We start from the raw sequence: 17,416 nt of genomic DNA on the forward strand, positions 1-17,416 counted from the left end.
CTCCCATTGCCTACTCTCTCTTCCATCCCCTACCCTCTCTTGAGCTACTTTGTCTTCCCCCTCTCCTATTCCATACTCTCTCTCTTTCAAACACATGCACTCCCATCCTCCTCTCTCTCAAGTTATTCCTCTCCCACTCTGTCTCCTATCACCTACTCTCTCTCTCCTCCATCCCCTACTCTTAATCTCTCTCTCCCAACCTATACTCTCTCTCACACTTCCTCTCTCTTCCATCCCCTACTTTAAATCTCTTTCCCCCATCCTGCACTCTCTCTTTTCCACCCGTACTCTCTCTCTCACACTTCCTCTCTTTGCCACCCCTACTGTCTCTCTCTCTCTCATCCTATACTCTCTTTGCTACCCCTACTCTTTCTCACTTTCTCTCTTCCATCCTGTACTCTCTCCCCTCTCCTATCCCCTGCTTTCTCTCTATCTCTTTCATGCACACACATAGCCATTCCCCTATCCCCCCCCACCTAGTTCTCTTTTGCAACTTACATCTTAATAGTGTGTGCGCACTATAGTGTTTGCGCCCTATAGCACGCACGCGCTATTTAGAGCTGAGGTTTAAATAGCGCGTGCACGCTATAGTGTGTGCATGCTATAGGGTGCACACGCTATTTAAACCTTGATCAAACCCAAGCCTAAGGCTTGATTTTTCCTTGGAGATCCAACCCAAAGGTTTGGATTTGATGAACAGGCCTGAGACATGTTTTCCAGCAAACATACAAAAAGTGATTGTTTTTTCTTTTGTGCTCCCCTTCAAGATTTCTCGTGGTTGGGTATCGATAAGATCAGGTTACATAGCATTATAGGTCTCTATGTTAGCTATCTAACCATATAATTTATTTTTAATTTGAACTATTTCAAGCCTTTCATCTATAATTTCTTTTGAATGTATGTTCATTTTTTGTCAAAAACCACCACGTACTAATTGGGCTATAGATTTTAGCTCGTTCATCGGATTTTGTAACAACTTAGTTTTTTAGAAACTAGACTCCATTCTACACACTTTGAAAAAAAAAAGTTTTGATTTTAGATTAGTTTTCAATTATTTCTAGGGAGAGCACACAGATATTTCACATTTTTGGGATGTGTTTAGTTAAAAAATTCGTTAAAAAAAAAATAGACATTATAAAATTGCTCGAAAAATCTAGGATAAACTACATAGTGTTAAGTAACTTTTGACTAGAGCAATTAAAAAATTTCAAAAAAAAAGTTAAAATTTTAGGGGGGCCACACTTTGTACTATGCTATGTTTTTTTGGAATAAACAGTACCACTTTTTGTGGCGCCCTTTTTTGAGGACCTAAAACTAAACCATTTTGAAAAAACATTAGTAGTTTAGAAACTAGATTTAAAGGACTACGACTTTTTTTTTTGGTCATATCTGAAAATTTTGAGCATAACTATCTTCAAATTCTTGTTGAAGTTCAAAATTTGTAGATTTCAGGAAAAAGGTGTCCACTTATACCCCCTTTTGGCACCACAACTTTGTGCACTTACCCATATATATATATATATATATATATATATATATATATATATATATATATATATTTACATATATATATTTTACACACACACACACACACACACATATATATTCTCTCTCTTTGATTTATATATATTGCATGTAGATAGATATTTGTCTTTGTCTATCTATATGCGGTTGGTCATGTTGTTGCTTTGTTGTCATAGTATCATCTAGTTGGTTTTTTTTTTTTTTTTTCTTTCTTTCTATTGACAACCTCCTTTATCCTAGCTTCTATTTTGCTTTCTTGGTTTATCTCTTATTCAGGTTTCCTTCTAGGTCTTCTTCTTCTTATGCTTTGCTATTTTTTATTCATTTTCTATCTTATTGGCTTGCTTAGGTTTAGTCACTACACATTTATCTAGTTCCACATTAATGGATGTGCACACACTTCAATAGTTATGTCCATCTTGGTTTTTCCTCATTTTGTTTATTTATTTTTGTGCTTTTGAAGTTTTGTCTATATATATGTGTGTGTGTACATATATACATATGTATGTATATATATGTATATATATACATATATAGGGGTGTGCATATGTGTACATATGTACATGTATACACACACACACACACACACACACACACACACACACACATATGTATATGTACATATGCATATACATATATGCGTATACACAGATTTAGATGTATATTCACTAATGCATATAAATGTACATCTACACATGCATGGATATAATCTATATAGATGTCACATATATGACATTTATAGTTTATACATTTATTTAACTTCATTGTTGCCTTTTTCATCTATTATCTTGTGTTTATTCTTATTCCCTCATTATTGTATTATTTTTTATCATGCTTATTGCCACCCTTCTTTATTTTTGTTTTTTATTTTTCTCTTGCTTGTTTAGTATCTCATTGGTCTTTTTTTATCCCTTTCACTTTTGATTTTTATTTGTGCTTTAATCTCTATTTCTCTTGGTCTTTGGGCTAACCATTATTATTATTTATTATTTATATTTTTTGTCTTATTTTTGTCTCTCTCTCTCTCTCTCTCTAGGTTGACCTTGATCTTTGTGTCCATCTTCTCCTCATACCTTGGCTTTCTCTCATAAATTGGTCTGCAACTAATCATTTATCTCCTCTATCTCTTCACATCCTGATGATGGATCACTGAGTGTGATTCAAAACATCGATGCAAAAATATGGCACACAATCAAATCCAAAATATATGCATCTCTCTACTATGACTGATTGTGAAAAAAAATCATTGGATTAAAACTACACCAATAACTTATAATCTGGTGGATCTTTTGTCTATCATAATCATGTATTAGAATTATTTTCATGACCCTTTAAGGTGATTTCATTAAGAAAAAAACACAACATTTTCTTCTCTTATACAAACAACATTAGGGATAAGTGGCATTAATATCCAACTTAAAATAGTTGCTAATGGAAAATTTAGAACTTAAGAGCTTTGGTGATTCACAATTAATTGTAAAATGGGTCATTTATTATTTCCTTCCAAATGATGAAATTTTAGTAGAGAGCTTACCAATTTACTTACTATAAATTAAAATTGGTCATATGTTTAAATCTGTAAATGACTTGCTTAAGGAAAAATTATGTTTTGTTGATTATTACATTTGACTTATGTGTGATTGGCTCTACATAAGAAAAAGTAGAAACCATGAAAGTTAATAAGAATTTATTAGTGTGTGCCTCTTTATAGCTAAAAATAACTCTTAATTAAGGGAGAGGACCCAATATTTGAACTCTTTCCAGTGGTTGTGATAGCAATTGTCTGCACAACTATGGTGTTCCCTAATGCACTACGATTGATCTCCCTTTTTTTTAGGGGAGGGGAGGGCTTTGGACACTTTGGCAAAAATCATGTTGTTGTGGTGTCATTTTTTATGATGTGACTTTAAAACCTTAGTTATAAGCAAGGGAATTGTCAAGTAAGCTACTATTAAAAAGAAAAGAAAAAAAAAGATTGTGATTGGTGCTCAACTACTAGATCTTCACCCCTAGTAGTGAAGTCCCTCAAAGTTGGTAACTATGGGTCTTGTTCTAGATCTTATATTTTATTGTTTGTGTATGTTGTAGGATAGTAGATGACAACATCATAGTCATATCAAATATTGGTATAGAAGAGAATGGAATTATTAATCATACAAAATTTATGGTACTAATTCTTCTTTTAGCTTGATCAAGTTATTTTAAAATTTTCTTTTACTTTTATTTATACAAACCACTTTTTCTAAAATTCTAGAATTTGAAATACTATTTAAATTTAAATTTTTAACTCTTAAAAATATGATTAACTCAATTTCATTTTAAAAGTTTAATAGATCATACTTCTAAATAAAAGACATACTTGAGATTGAAACAAATCAAATTTAATAGAGATCAGATTATTCACCACATCAGCATTGCGGTCCGATGCAGGAAAGAGTTGGATGCCCTCAAAGACCTGCTAACAACAATAATTGAAATGAATGTGAAATTGCAGGAGTATCAAAAGGCTCTAAACTCTGGCAAAGTGAATAAATGGAGTCATCCTTTGCCCTCCACAATCAACAACTGGTTGAACAAGTTGAGTGATCTTCTGGAGGAAGCGTCTGATTTGACACAGCGCTGCACTGTACCCTCGTACTTCCATCCCTGTTCTCGGCACAAAACGAGCAGAAAGATTAGAAATCTCATTGAAAATTTGCAAAAGCATGTGGAAAATGATGTAGCCCCGGTTGCTTTTCTACATCAGCCTCATCAAGATGTGGCTTACAATGAAAGATTTCAACAGATCAAACAGAGAATGGATTCTCTAAAGGGAAATGCTGGACTTGCCGGCACATCTGGAGATATCTTTTCATTGCCTTCTTTGGCCACTTCAAACACGAGGTATATTGAGGAAGCACTCATTGTTGGACAAGATTCTACATCAAAGCGACTTGTGGAGCTGATTCATTCACAAAAGTTCCAAAACCTGTGTCGTTTCGGCATACTTGGGAAGGGAGGGGCCGGCAAGACTCTATTACTCAAGCAACTCTTCAACAGTGACGAGGTACAAAATCTATTTTCTAATGACTTGATGCTTTGGCTTACTTTTTCACAAACTCCGTCTTTCAACGCTCTTAGAAAAGATCTGGTCAAACAAATAGCCCTTAAAGTAGATGAAAGATTGGAGAGCAGAGAGGAAGACCAAGTAAAAACCTGAATTAGAGCATGACAAAGTACAGATTTTCCCTGTTTCTAGATGATGTTTGGGAAACAAGTGCAACATCATTGCTAGAGGAGCTGTGTGTGCCTAACTCTCCATTCCACGACTCCAACATCAAAATTGCCACATCGAGAACTGAGAGTGTGCTCTTGCAGTTGGGTATTCCTGCTCCATCAATCATCCAAATGCAAGATTTGAACCAGGATGATAGTTGGAGATTGTTTTCTTCTCATGCTTTTCCACACAACGGTGGAGTTTTTCCCACAGGCATTGAGGGAGAAACAGCCAGACGCGTCTGCAACAAGTGCGAGGGACAAACCCTAAAGGTAATTGGAAAGGCAATGTCGGGAATCACTCAAGTAGATGAATGCGAATTTGCACTCTAGAAGCTGCAGAAGGATGTTGGAGGGTCGCTTTATAGGAGCTTGAGATTAAGCTACGATGTCTTGGCCGATTATGGCTTCCTTGCAGTTGTGCTTCCTCTGCCTCGCTGCTTTCAAGGAAGATGAAGTTATCTATTATTCAACAGCTACAAAGTACTGGATTGGAGAAGGGTTGATTGGCGGGCCGGATTCTTATCAAATAGGAAAGAATTACCTCAATTTGTTAGCCGACCGATGTCTAATCGAACCCCTCTGGAAGGATCATGATGGAGGTGTGCTCATTTTCAGGGTGCATGATGTTTTGCATGATTTAGCACATGAAATCGCTGAGAAGGAAGAGAGATGATTCTTTTGGACAGGCAGAGGTTTACGAGAGCTCCCAGATGATGATGACTGGTCTGGATACATGAGAATTTCGTTGAGGAACAATTTTTTGACTAGACTTCCCAAGACATTTCGAGCTCCCCATGTCCGATCACTGCTACTTAATGGCAATCGTGGTTTAAAGGAAATTCCAAAAGAAGTGATGCAGAGTATGGCACTTCTGAGAGTCTTGGATTTGTCACGGACTGCCCTGAGCTCCCTCCCAAAACACATTGGGTGTTTGAAGAATTTAGTTTGCCTCAGGCTATGCTCTGTGCCAATCCAAACGCTGCCCAATTCTATTTCTGCTCTTAGAAAGCTTGAAATACTAGATCTTTCTAAATCTAGCATTACACAACTCCCATCCGACATTTCTAAGTTGACTTCCTTACAAGTTCTCCACCTTGGTTCTTGTGAACACCTTCAGTCCATGCCATTTGGGGTCTCATGCCTTAAATCTCTTCAATACCTGAATGTGTATGGTAGCCCAAATGCATGGACAAAGATAGTATGGAACAACTACACAAGAGATCTGCTTTCAATTAATGATTTGGGCGCCTTAAAACAACTTACAAAGCTGTCTCTTACAAATTATGGCAAGACAATTCAGGAAGGAATTCTAGGAATGATGGAGCAGATGAAGTATCTAACTCTGGATCTCACAAATATGGAAAGACTGCCCCATGACATGACTGCCATGTCCAAATTGAGGAAGCTCTCTCTAACATGTCCTCAGTTACTCCGGATAGAATTTTCATTTTCTGAGTTTCAACATCTGAGCTACATTAATTTGTTCAACTGTGACATGTTGAAGCAACTTCCAGACTTGCACAAACTTGCTCATCTAAAGCACCTCAAGATTATTGAGTGCCCCACCATTGAGAAGTTTCCGGAGGAATTTGGCGAAAGGGGAGCATTTCCTAAGCTGGAGGAGTTTTCTATTGTGGAGCTACAAAATCTACAATAGATGCTAATGGTGGAAGACACAGCTTTTCCTTCACTGAAAATACTAACAATAATGAAGTGTGAAGTATTGGAGATTTTGCCAGAATGTTACTGGGATTTGACTAGTGTAGAGAAGATCAGAGTATATGGCTGCACAACAGTTTTAAATGCAATGGAAGACAATTACTTTACTGAGAGAAACCCCAAAGTAGAACTAGTTAGGGTATCTGCTGTAGACACTAAAGCATTCCAAGAGTGCTTTAATGAAATGGTAGGAGGAAATGAGTATTTTCTTTACGGTGAATTTTGGCGGAACGAGCTCTTTCAGTTTTTGCAAGAGACATATCACTTCAAAATAAAATTGTGAAGCAGTCCTATTTAAAGGAGTCTTTGTTGAAGGAATACCTCATAAACAGAATAGAATAGTAGTTTGGGCTTTACAATCTGAAATGACATCATCGGGTAAAGTCAAAGAAATCACTTTACCTTCCTGCTGTGTTCTAGTGGGAGTCCTGGTTGATTCTACTTAATATATTGTATATTGATTATTGATTATTAGTCCCTGCAAAATATGTGAAAATTTTTGCCAGACAAACCAATGATATTGTTCAAAATTTCCTAAAGTTTGATTTGAAATTTAATTATTAAATACTTATTCTAATTTTATGATTCGTTATGGGGGCAATTTCCTGGAGTTTATTCTGAATTTCGTAGGCCAAAAATCAGAAAATTAAGAGGCAGCAGTGTACGAAAGTTTCTAGATTGCTCCATCTCGAAAAAAGCTGGAGAAGCAAAGTACTCAAAGTCTGGCCTAAAGGACTTACCGCATTGCCGCCATACGAAAACTGTTTAAGCTGGTGCACGCATAAATGAATTATTGAATGAAATTTAGTAAAGTGATGCATTTTAAAAGTTGTGTTTTCGAGTATTTGCGTCTGTCCACATTCAGCTTTCTTTTAAAATTTACGTTCAAAAAGTTAAACTTGGATGAATATAATTTTTTAATAAAGAACTTTACATTGTGGTATTTAATATATTTAAAATTATCAATAGGTGTTTGAAATATATTGAATAATGAAAATTGGTTTATGCAATTTTTATTTGATATGATTTATTTATAAGAAAAATATTGTAAATATTTTTTTACTAATTTTCATTATAATTTGTAATAATATTTTAAAAAAAAAAAAATTAATAGTATTTTATTGATTAGAATGTATTGTATGTTTTTCTAGGAGATATTTATTTCATATGCTCTTTTTTATCAAAGCAGACATTGATTTATGTAAATTATATGGCCTTCCACAACATTTAGTGTCTAATGCCGCAATTAATAATTCTTTGAAGTCGACGCTCTTGATTTTAGTAGATTCTAGAAAAGTCTTGTATAGTTATAAATTTCATAAATAAATTGATTTTATTTTGTTTGATAAAATTGTAAGATATTGTTAAACTTTTAGAAATAAATTATTCAACTTAATATTTTTTATTTTTTATTTTTTTCCTTCTTACTAGAGTACAAATTATATTCTCTACTCACAAATTGACAATTGCAATCTTCCTAAATGCATTTGTCTAATTATAATAAGAATAGTCCTAATAATTCATTTTTATATCAGCCATAATAATACCAATCAATTTCTTATATTATCCATAATAACACAAATAGTGCACTTTAAAGGAGCACAAGAAGAAAGACATCTTTGTGGACTTGCACCAATTGTGTTAAAATCATGTTATATCTGTGTCATCTTCGACCACTAGTCTTCTAAGTCTTCCACTTAAACATTCCAATATTATTTCCTTTTTGAACACATGTTGATAGTTACATCCCCCACTATCAACTCCAAAAGGCAGGGACTCTAGCTCACAAAGAGCTCTTGTTTTAATTGTTGTTGTTTTTTTTTTTTTTTTTTTCATAATTTGATTATAGTGGATAGATGTTTTGATCTTTAAAGTTTATTTAATAGATTTTATTTTTATTTTTTTTATTGAATACAAAAGTTAAAAAATAATTTTAATAATGAATAGCTAAAGGTGAACAATCAACAACAATGTTACATAACATCATATAGATACAAGGATTCATTACAACATGAAAAAAGAAGAAGATGTTTTTTAATATTATCTAAATTTTTTCTACAAAAAGTATATTTTAACTTTGTCATTCCTCTTCTTATCTGTCTATTAATTAAATATTTTGAAGTAGAATTATAAAACTTTGTGTAGACCATCAAAATTATGTAAGCACTCCTCCACTTCAATTTAAATACATGTCTAACTACAATCTTAGCCAGTCATTTTGAAATCTCAAATGTTTAGAAGTTTTTAATCACATTACTTTATAAAGCTTATAAATTTTCAAAAAGTCATTATTATCTTTTTTGTTTTAGCAAACATATAACTTACATTCCTATTCCTTAAGGCCATTTTTAAAAATTGTATTCAAATCTCTATGTTTTATTTTTTACACTTTGGTCATTAGTTGATTGTAACATTTTGGGTGCTCAGAGTATAACCAACCTTTTCCTTTAGCCTCTCTTTCTATACACCTCAAATATCTTATCTAATTTACTTAAAGGGCTATTTGTTTGAAAAGATCAATCATTTTAATTTCCAATCTTTAAACAATTTCTCAAGCTGACTCATGATTCAAAAGTTATGACCTCTAGAAGTTAGATCTCCTAAAATAAGAAATATATAAGAATGTGTGTAACACATTAATGAATTGTCAAAGGGAGTTATATGTGGTGATATGTGTTTTTACATGTCACGTGGGGCATTTTAGGTAGGAGATAAGATGTGCACCATTTTAAAGTGGTTTTGGCCCATGACTTTGTAATATCATTTGATAGTTCCATGTATTGTATCTCTTGTTTAGCCAATAGGCTATTTGTAGGAACTTTGTTTTCGAAAATTGAACTTTTGACGGAAAAGTTGTAAGTTGGTCTAAAAAATTGTAAGTCGGCTGAAAAAGTTGTTAGTTTGGCCGAAAAATTGTAATTCCTTCCAATTAATTATTTACTGGCCAGTTTTTTTGTATCTTACTCCACTTTTAACTCTTGTTAAATTGAAATTTATTAGCTGTTATCTCCAGTTTTAAATATTATTTTTCTTTTTCTATTTATTTAAAAAAAAAATCAATTGTGATCTCCACATTGACTCATGTTGTGATCTTATTTATTTAACTTTTGACTTTTAAAATTGATTTAGATTTTAGTTTTTAATTTATTTTTATATTAGTTTAATTTATTTTTTTAATATTTTTTTTTTCAGTTTATATATTTTTCTAGTCAATAGAATATTTGTTATAGATGTTGCTATTTTTTAATATCATTTTTTTGTATTTCTCTTATTAATTTTTCATATTAGATTTTTTGATAAGTTTTTTAAAATGTTTTTTTCCATATTTGGAAAAAATGATTTTAAATAAATAATATTTATTAATCTATTTAAATTTTTTAATAAATATTATTTAATTTAAATTGAAAACTATTAATAATCTAATTTTTTCACATAAGATTATATTTTTAATTTCTAGTTTTAACTATTATTTTTCTTTTCCTATTTATTTAAAAAAAATTAGTTGTGATCTCCACATTAGCTCATGTTGCAATCTCGTCTATTTAACTTTTGATTTTTAAAATTGAATTAGGTTTTAGTTTTTAAATTATTTTAATTTTTTTATTAGTTTAGTTTTTTCTTTAAATGTTATTTTTTTAGTTTCTATAATTTATTTAGTCAATATAATATTTTTTAGAAATGTTAATTTTTCATATTTTTTTTGTATTTTTCTTATTAATTTTTCATAATAGATTACTTTATGGGTTTTTTTAATGATTTTTTCATATTTGATAAATTGAATTTAAATAAATAATATTTATTAATCTATTTAAAAGATTTTAGTAAATATTATGTTATTTAAATTGAAAATTATTAATAATCTAATTTTCTCACATAAGATTATATTTTTAAAAAATAATTTTATTATTGATCACCTATCAACTTATCATTGTGAGCACAAAAGCGTGCAACTACTAGTTTATTAGGTGCATGAGATAGAGGATACATGTAATGCCCACCCATAGTTTGATTTTCTGTTATATTTACCAAACTCATATATGCCTATTTCATGCATGTGTTAGTTTCAAGAAGATTGGATTTATAATTATGACATTATTTCATGCCTTGGATTACATGTATAGCAACAAAGAACTTACTTAGTTTATTATATTTCACAAGTTGATTGTTGATTATAATTACTAGTGCATTAATAATGCTTTAATGGTTTTTAGTTAATAAATGTGGTTGCTTTCAGGATGATGTGAAATGATGAGTTTTCATGTTTGAATATGTGATGATTTATACCTAAAATTTATTATAGTACTTACCCCATACTTGCATGTGTATGGTGTGTGTGTTTGTTTTACTTTTCTATTTGTCGTATTTGATGTGGTTAAGGGAGGGAGTCGCAGTCACCTGCTAGTTGGGATCTACGTGATGTACCACTCTTTGTCATTGCCTGTTTAGTTTAGATATATTTATATGCATGTACATGCTTATCTTTTATGCATAATGTAGGTACTAGGCATCAATTTTCTTGAATTGCCAAGATGAGCTTGCCTTATCACAATAACTCAATGGTAAGAATGGGGAGATAATGTCCAGGTCCAATCCCAGCCATAGCCTAAATACTTGTCTTGCAAGGAGGACTCGTAACCAACTTTTCACCCTTTTCAAACCCATGAGTTTATATTTGTTTATGTTGTTTGATTTTGAGTTTTTGTCTGCTTTGGTAATGTTGTTTTATCTGGGTTTTGATATGTGATTTATTTGGTAAATGATTTAATTATAATATTTCAGCTAATCATATAATAGTGAGTCTTATTAAATATTATTTAATTAAAAAGAAAATATTAAAGCATGAGAATGTTTAATTAATTCAAAAACTAATTAAATATGTGCTTTAATTTAAAAGTTTTAATTTAGAAATCTTAAAATAGAAAATTGGTTAAAGAAAAATTAGAATATGATGATATTTAATTAATTATAAATTAATTAAAGATGTACTTCGGTTTTAAAGATTTACTTTAAAATTTTAATAAAAGAAGTTGGGCAAAAAGAGAATTAAAATATTAAAATACTAAAGATTTAATATTTCTTTATTATAATTTTTTATTAATAATAATTAAATTAAATACACATTTAAATAGTGAGTCAATTATTATTATTAATTTAAATAATAAACTATACTTTAATTAGTGCTTTCACTAATTAATCAATAGGATGAAAATAAAATATAAAAGAATAAAATTTAAAAATAAATTTATAGTTCTAATTGTGGCATAGTTATATTTATTTAATTTAATGATAATTATTTAGGAATTTTATTTTAATAATAAACTCTAAATAATGTTATTAATTACATTAATAAACATATTATTAAAATGCTTCAAAAATTAATTAAAAAGAGAAATCTAATTATTTAAATTAAGATATTTTGTAATTAAATATCTAAAAGAGTTGTACATGAAAAGGTAAAAGGGTAATAAAATAATAAATAGTAATTGATTAGTGAGTTCCCTCTCGTGATTGCAAAATCAGAGCCTCAGTTTAAGGGAGAACTCTTTATCAGAGATCTAGAGCTGATTTTGTAATTGCATAGGTTTTGGGAGCAAAAATTCAGAATTGAATCAAAACAATTGTTGAAAGTTTTAGATGGTTTAGATTTGCATGCATTTACAGATTGTCTCATATTTTAGCTATGGTTTTGAGGTAGTGTTTGAAAACTCATTCTAAAATTTTATTGAAAGATCTGTCTACTTCGTATCTTCTTGGGTGTTTGTATATTGCTTATTAATTCATTGTATTGATTATTGAATAAGGAATTATGTTATAGATTTTAAAAACGAAAAATTTATTAATCAAGAAAACTTGACTAAGGAAAATTATAGAAAAACTGTAGAAAATTATTGTGACAATATTCTAATAAACCTCTTTCTAATACAACGAAAATTTGATTATTGAAAATTGGAAAAAAATAATAAATTGAGCAGTTAGGGTTTCAATTTAAAATTTGTCATTAGAACTATGTGATTATCATGAATTTTCTAAATATAGATTTACATTCTTCTTATATCTAAAATAATTTAATTGCAATATTTATTTGGAAAGCAAAAGATTAATTGAGAAAAAAACACATTGTAACTAAACGTATGCATGGATGTGAAAACAAATATACTAAAAATAGAAACTAAGTATAGTATGGTTACATGCATGTAAAAAAAAATATGCTAAAAATAAAAATCTAAGGCTAGTATGGTTGCATGAATGTGAAAACAAATATGCTAAAAATAGAAAGCCAAGTATAGTAAGGTTACATGCATGTGAAAACAAATATGCTAAAAATAGAAAGCTTAGTATAGTATGGTTATATGCATGTGAAAACAAATATGCTAAAAATAGAAAACAAAGTATAAAATGCTTGCATGATTTGAGAGATTAAAAATATGTGAAAATACTAATTGCATATTTATTTTTATTTTATTAAAATACAATTTAATTTTCAAATTTATTTATTTAAAATTAATTAATTAATTAATTAAAAATAAATTTTGAAAATTATTTATTAATTTTAAAAATTAAATAAATATTATTCATTTAGTTGAAGTGGATGTTAGCATTAGTGATTCTTTAAGTCTAGTCAAACTCATAGTTGCATATAAATGATTTTATAATTATTAATGCAAGAAAGAAGTTAATAAATAAATATTTATAATTTTATTCTATTTTAAAGAAGTTGTGATAGAGTTCACTTTGTAATCATTTATGTAATACTATGTAGGGACTCTAGTGGAGTATCATTATTTGTCTCGAGTAGAAAATGTTACATCAAGCCTTCATTTTGACTCCCATAGGAGGCTAGACTCAGAATGCATCTTCATTAAAACTCCCTTAGGAGGTCTAATGCCATGTCTTTGTTCCAACTCCTTCAGAGGCCAGATGCTACATCTTCATTCTAACTCCCTTGGGAGGTTAGGTATTCCATAATCTTATATTTCATTAAGTTTGATTATCCCATTTGTTTAATTTGGTTATCACTTAGTAAAATCTCTTCACATCACCTTGTTGGCCACTTCTAGCCTAGGGTACACAACAAAAGCCACTCCACCCGTCTACCCTATATATCCATGCTCATCACACAATGAGTGTGCATAGGAAATTCAATTTCCCAACCCAACTTCTATTTAAACAAACACTCAACCAACCTAAATCTGGGAGTTTGGGTGACACAAGATTGTATCATATGGACACAACCAACAACAAAAGAATTGACTACACAAATTCCCTTAACTTGGAACCTTGTCAGGAGCACATATTCAATAATGAATCTCGAATTCTACAAAGTAAAACCAAGTTCATGAACTACAATCCATTTTTATTATCTAAACATATGCTACCAAAATCCCAGTAAAACATAGGTGGTACACAAAATGAGGCAAAGATAAAAATATCCAAAATTCCAACTTCTCATATTTTAAGAAAAGTAAAAACCCACTTCCAAAATGTGGTCAAACTACCAAGGGTCTAATAAAACTTCCAAACTGAGTTCCCAAGAAAAATTTGATTAGAACCAAAAGTCGACATTTACAACTAATATCACACTTCTAGATCAGGATATAAAATGCCTCAAAATGTCATCTAATTATTCCAACTCCATGATTATAATCTTTGTGGAAGAGACTACTAGAACATAGACCAAGTCAAGTGAAACAAGGTGATAGATAAAAACTAGATGACACAAAACAAGGCAATTGTAAAACCACCCAAAATTCAAACATCTTGAAATTTGATGAAATAGAAAAGCCACTTCTAAAATAATCATAAACTCCCAAAAGCCTAATAAGAATCTCTTTCCAAGAATATATGAAAAACAACAACATATCTCTACCAAAAATTTCATTTCCAACAACATGAAATTAAAAAAAAAATGCTCATTCCCATCTAATCGAGTGATATAATTGCACGCAAATAGAGGGGAACACTAGTTTTCAACCTCCAATCATTTGGCAAGTGAAAGGAATCACAGTAACCAAGCATTTAATTAAATTACAAGAGGCCTACCTCATGCTAAAAGGGTATAAATTTAAATTTGTGAAAAGGAGACCATAATGATCAACAAGACACAAGTTGATTTGAGATGTATCTTGAAAGAAAAAAAGAAAAAGTTCTAAGGATGTTGTCTTTTATAGATAAGGAACTCTTAAGAAAAGGAGAAATATAGCTCGTCAATGCTTCACCTATAGAAGGAATCAAATGCATATAAAGTGGTTGATCATTAGAAGTAATAACCATGTCATCATTCAAATATTCCTAGTGAAGAAGGTAGTAATCCATGTCCTTATCTAAGGTTTCATCCCAAATTGTAGGATTATCCATGTTAGTAACATTGTGAATCACTAGATCTTGATCACCATCATCTTTGAAGAGATGAGCATCAATGAATGAACACATTGAAGCCTCATCATATGCATTAAATGGAATGTATTGAAGATCATGAAGATAGTTTGAAAATAAAGATAGCCACCTCCATTGAAAGGTAATATAATGTCTATGAAATAAATGCAATCTAAGAATGAACTAGATGCAATTTGTTTTGTATTTTCATAAAAAAAATCTATGAAATAAAATATATATTGAAACAATGTAAATACAAAAAGAGATCTACATATCACTAATATAAATAACATGAAAAGTATATCTAGATACACCAAAAATCAATATAACTCCAAGAAATAAAATGGCACAAGTTGGGTTCACCAAAAGAAGGTAAACACCTAATGCAAAAAAGAAAAGAAAAAGGATCAAAGGATCGAAAATTAGAAAAATGAGATATTTCAAGAGATTGAGATCTAACTACAAGATGGAAGAAAGAGGTGTAAGATGTCTAGTTTTCCAAATTGTTTACTAGTGAAATCAAGCACTAAATAGGATAAGGCCTTCATTTTATGCTAACATCAAATACAAGAGAAATAAGGTCTTCTAAACACAACTCTCAATATAACCCAAGTTAGATTATCAAAATCCAAGGAGATAAAGGGATGCCAATGTTAAACTCAAATTATATCAAGGAAGGATGCAAGCAAGTTATCTTTCATGAAATTTAAATAAGATTAAATATGTGTAAGTGTTAATGTACAATTGAGCTAATTGATTAGATGAGAAGAGTAAGATAGATCTAGGTGCTAAATACATGCAATTAGCCCAAGTGAGATATGGAAATAAGTCTAGACTAAAATGTAAAATAAATGATCAAGTACTCACCTTGAAATGTGTAGAGTAATATACCTTTTTACTTTGAAAATCATGGATCTAAACTTGTGATGGAACTTTTGACTATGAATTTACGATCACAAAAAAAAACCTAGAAAATGGTATTTTACTTGGGGCCTCAGGAAGACATCAACCTAGTGCAACAAGTTTCAAATATTTTATGAAAAATTCTCTATGTTCCTAGGGCACAATAGAAAAATTGATCCAACCTCTTCAAGAATGTTTTTACAAGTGATTTTTATATCGGTGGTCACAATTTAGGTATCCTACTCCTGCACATAGTAAAAATTATTTTTGTTTGGTTTAATGAGGACTTTTCTTAGTCGAGCCCTAGATGAGGAATCAATATTGAAATTGAGATGTAAATATACTGATAAAGGAAATAATAATATGTAGTAGGATTAAATTTATTAAATGAAATATATAAGTACCTTTTTAGTTGCAATTGAATTTGATATGTGATCAAGTATGCAAATATAATAGCATTGACTTAAAGAAACCAAAAGAACTCAAAGAAGTCAAACAGCTCATGAATATGAATGTATTATAAACATGTTGTGATGAAGGATGAAAGGACTTGAATGATTTGGAATGATGGATCTCCTCCTTAGAAGCCAAAGTACACTATCATCTTGAAGGAAGAATCTTGATGCAAGAAAGAAATTCTTGCCTTATGAACATTGTTGTGGTTCCACAATGCATGCCCCATCTTCAACTTAAAAAATGAGGAGGCCTTCTTTTTTGTTTGCCTTACATATTTTAGCTCCTTGATCTATTAGATCAAATTCTCCTGTGATTGACCTTGATGATGAAGAGGCTCTGGGTCATGTGGGGTAGGTTTTTGGGTTAGTGTTATTGTTAATTTCATTTTGTGTTGAGTTCCTAATTTTTGTCTAAGTTTTTCTTGTTGTATCTTTCACTTTTCATTCCTAGAGCATGATGATGACCCTTGGAATCCCCTAGACCTAACATGGATTAATGATTTAGATCATAACTAGGTTAATTTTTTTTCTTTGTTTGTTATATTCATTAAAATATTGTTGATTATTGCATTGATTGTATAGATTCAACACACACATATTAAAAAATTGATGTTAAAGAAGTAGAAGGAGTTCAAGTCCATGCCAATGTTGGACTATAAGGAGGGCATAAATCATCAAAAATACCATACATACATACATACATGCATGCATACATATATAAGTGCTCCCATACCCCATTTAAGGAAACCCCATAAACCATTTCAAATCTAGGAACTTTTATTTTTTAGGCTTTGGACAAGGTGCATAGGTGCACAAGGTGTGCAAGGTGCACAAATAGGCCTAACTAATTAGAAATAATAGAAATAAGTACAAAATATAGATTAAAGTCCCCATTTGAGTGAAACCCAAAAATCATTTTCAAATCTAGGAACTTTGATTGTTTGGGAATTGAGCACCATATGTAGGTCCCCAAGGTGCGAAGGTGCATAGGTGAGCAATTTTGCAAGCTTTAAAGATACATAAGTGTAAGGTCCCCAAGGGTGTATACGTGAGATGTGCACATCCAAAGGTCTGTGAGGCCTCGCCCCCGACCCATCGTAGCATAGTGATACATTACTCTTATTTTGTTATCCACGACTCGAGATGTCGAGACATTATCTGATGCTTAGAACATATTTTATTAT

At 30.8% G+C, this 17,416-nt stretch overlaps 1 pseudogene; it reads left to right on the forward strand.

Moving 5' to 3' along the window:
* Positions 1-7,016, forward strand: part of LOC149558758 (putative disease resistance protein At1g63350) — a 157,771-nt pseudogene extending 150,755 nt beyond the window's left edge.
* The last annotated feature ends 10,400 nt before the right edge of the window (positions 7,017-17,416 follow it).

Source organism: Cupressus sempervirens, chromosome 5, assembly GCF_028749045.1.
Source record: "Cupressus sempervirens isolate cs-2001-9-10 chromosome 5, ASM2874904v1, whole genome shotgun sequence".
Taxonomy (NCBI): domain Eukaryota; kingdom Viridiplantae; phylum Streptophyta; class Pinopsida; order Cupressales; family Cupressaceae; genus Cupressus; species Cupressus sempervirens.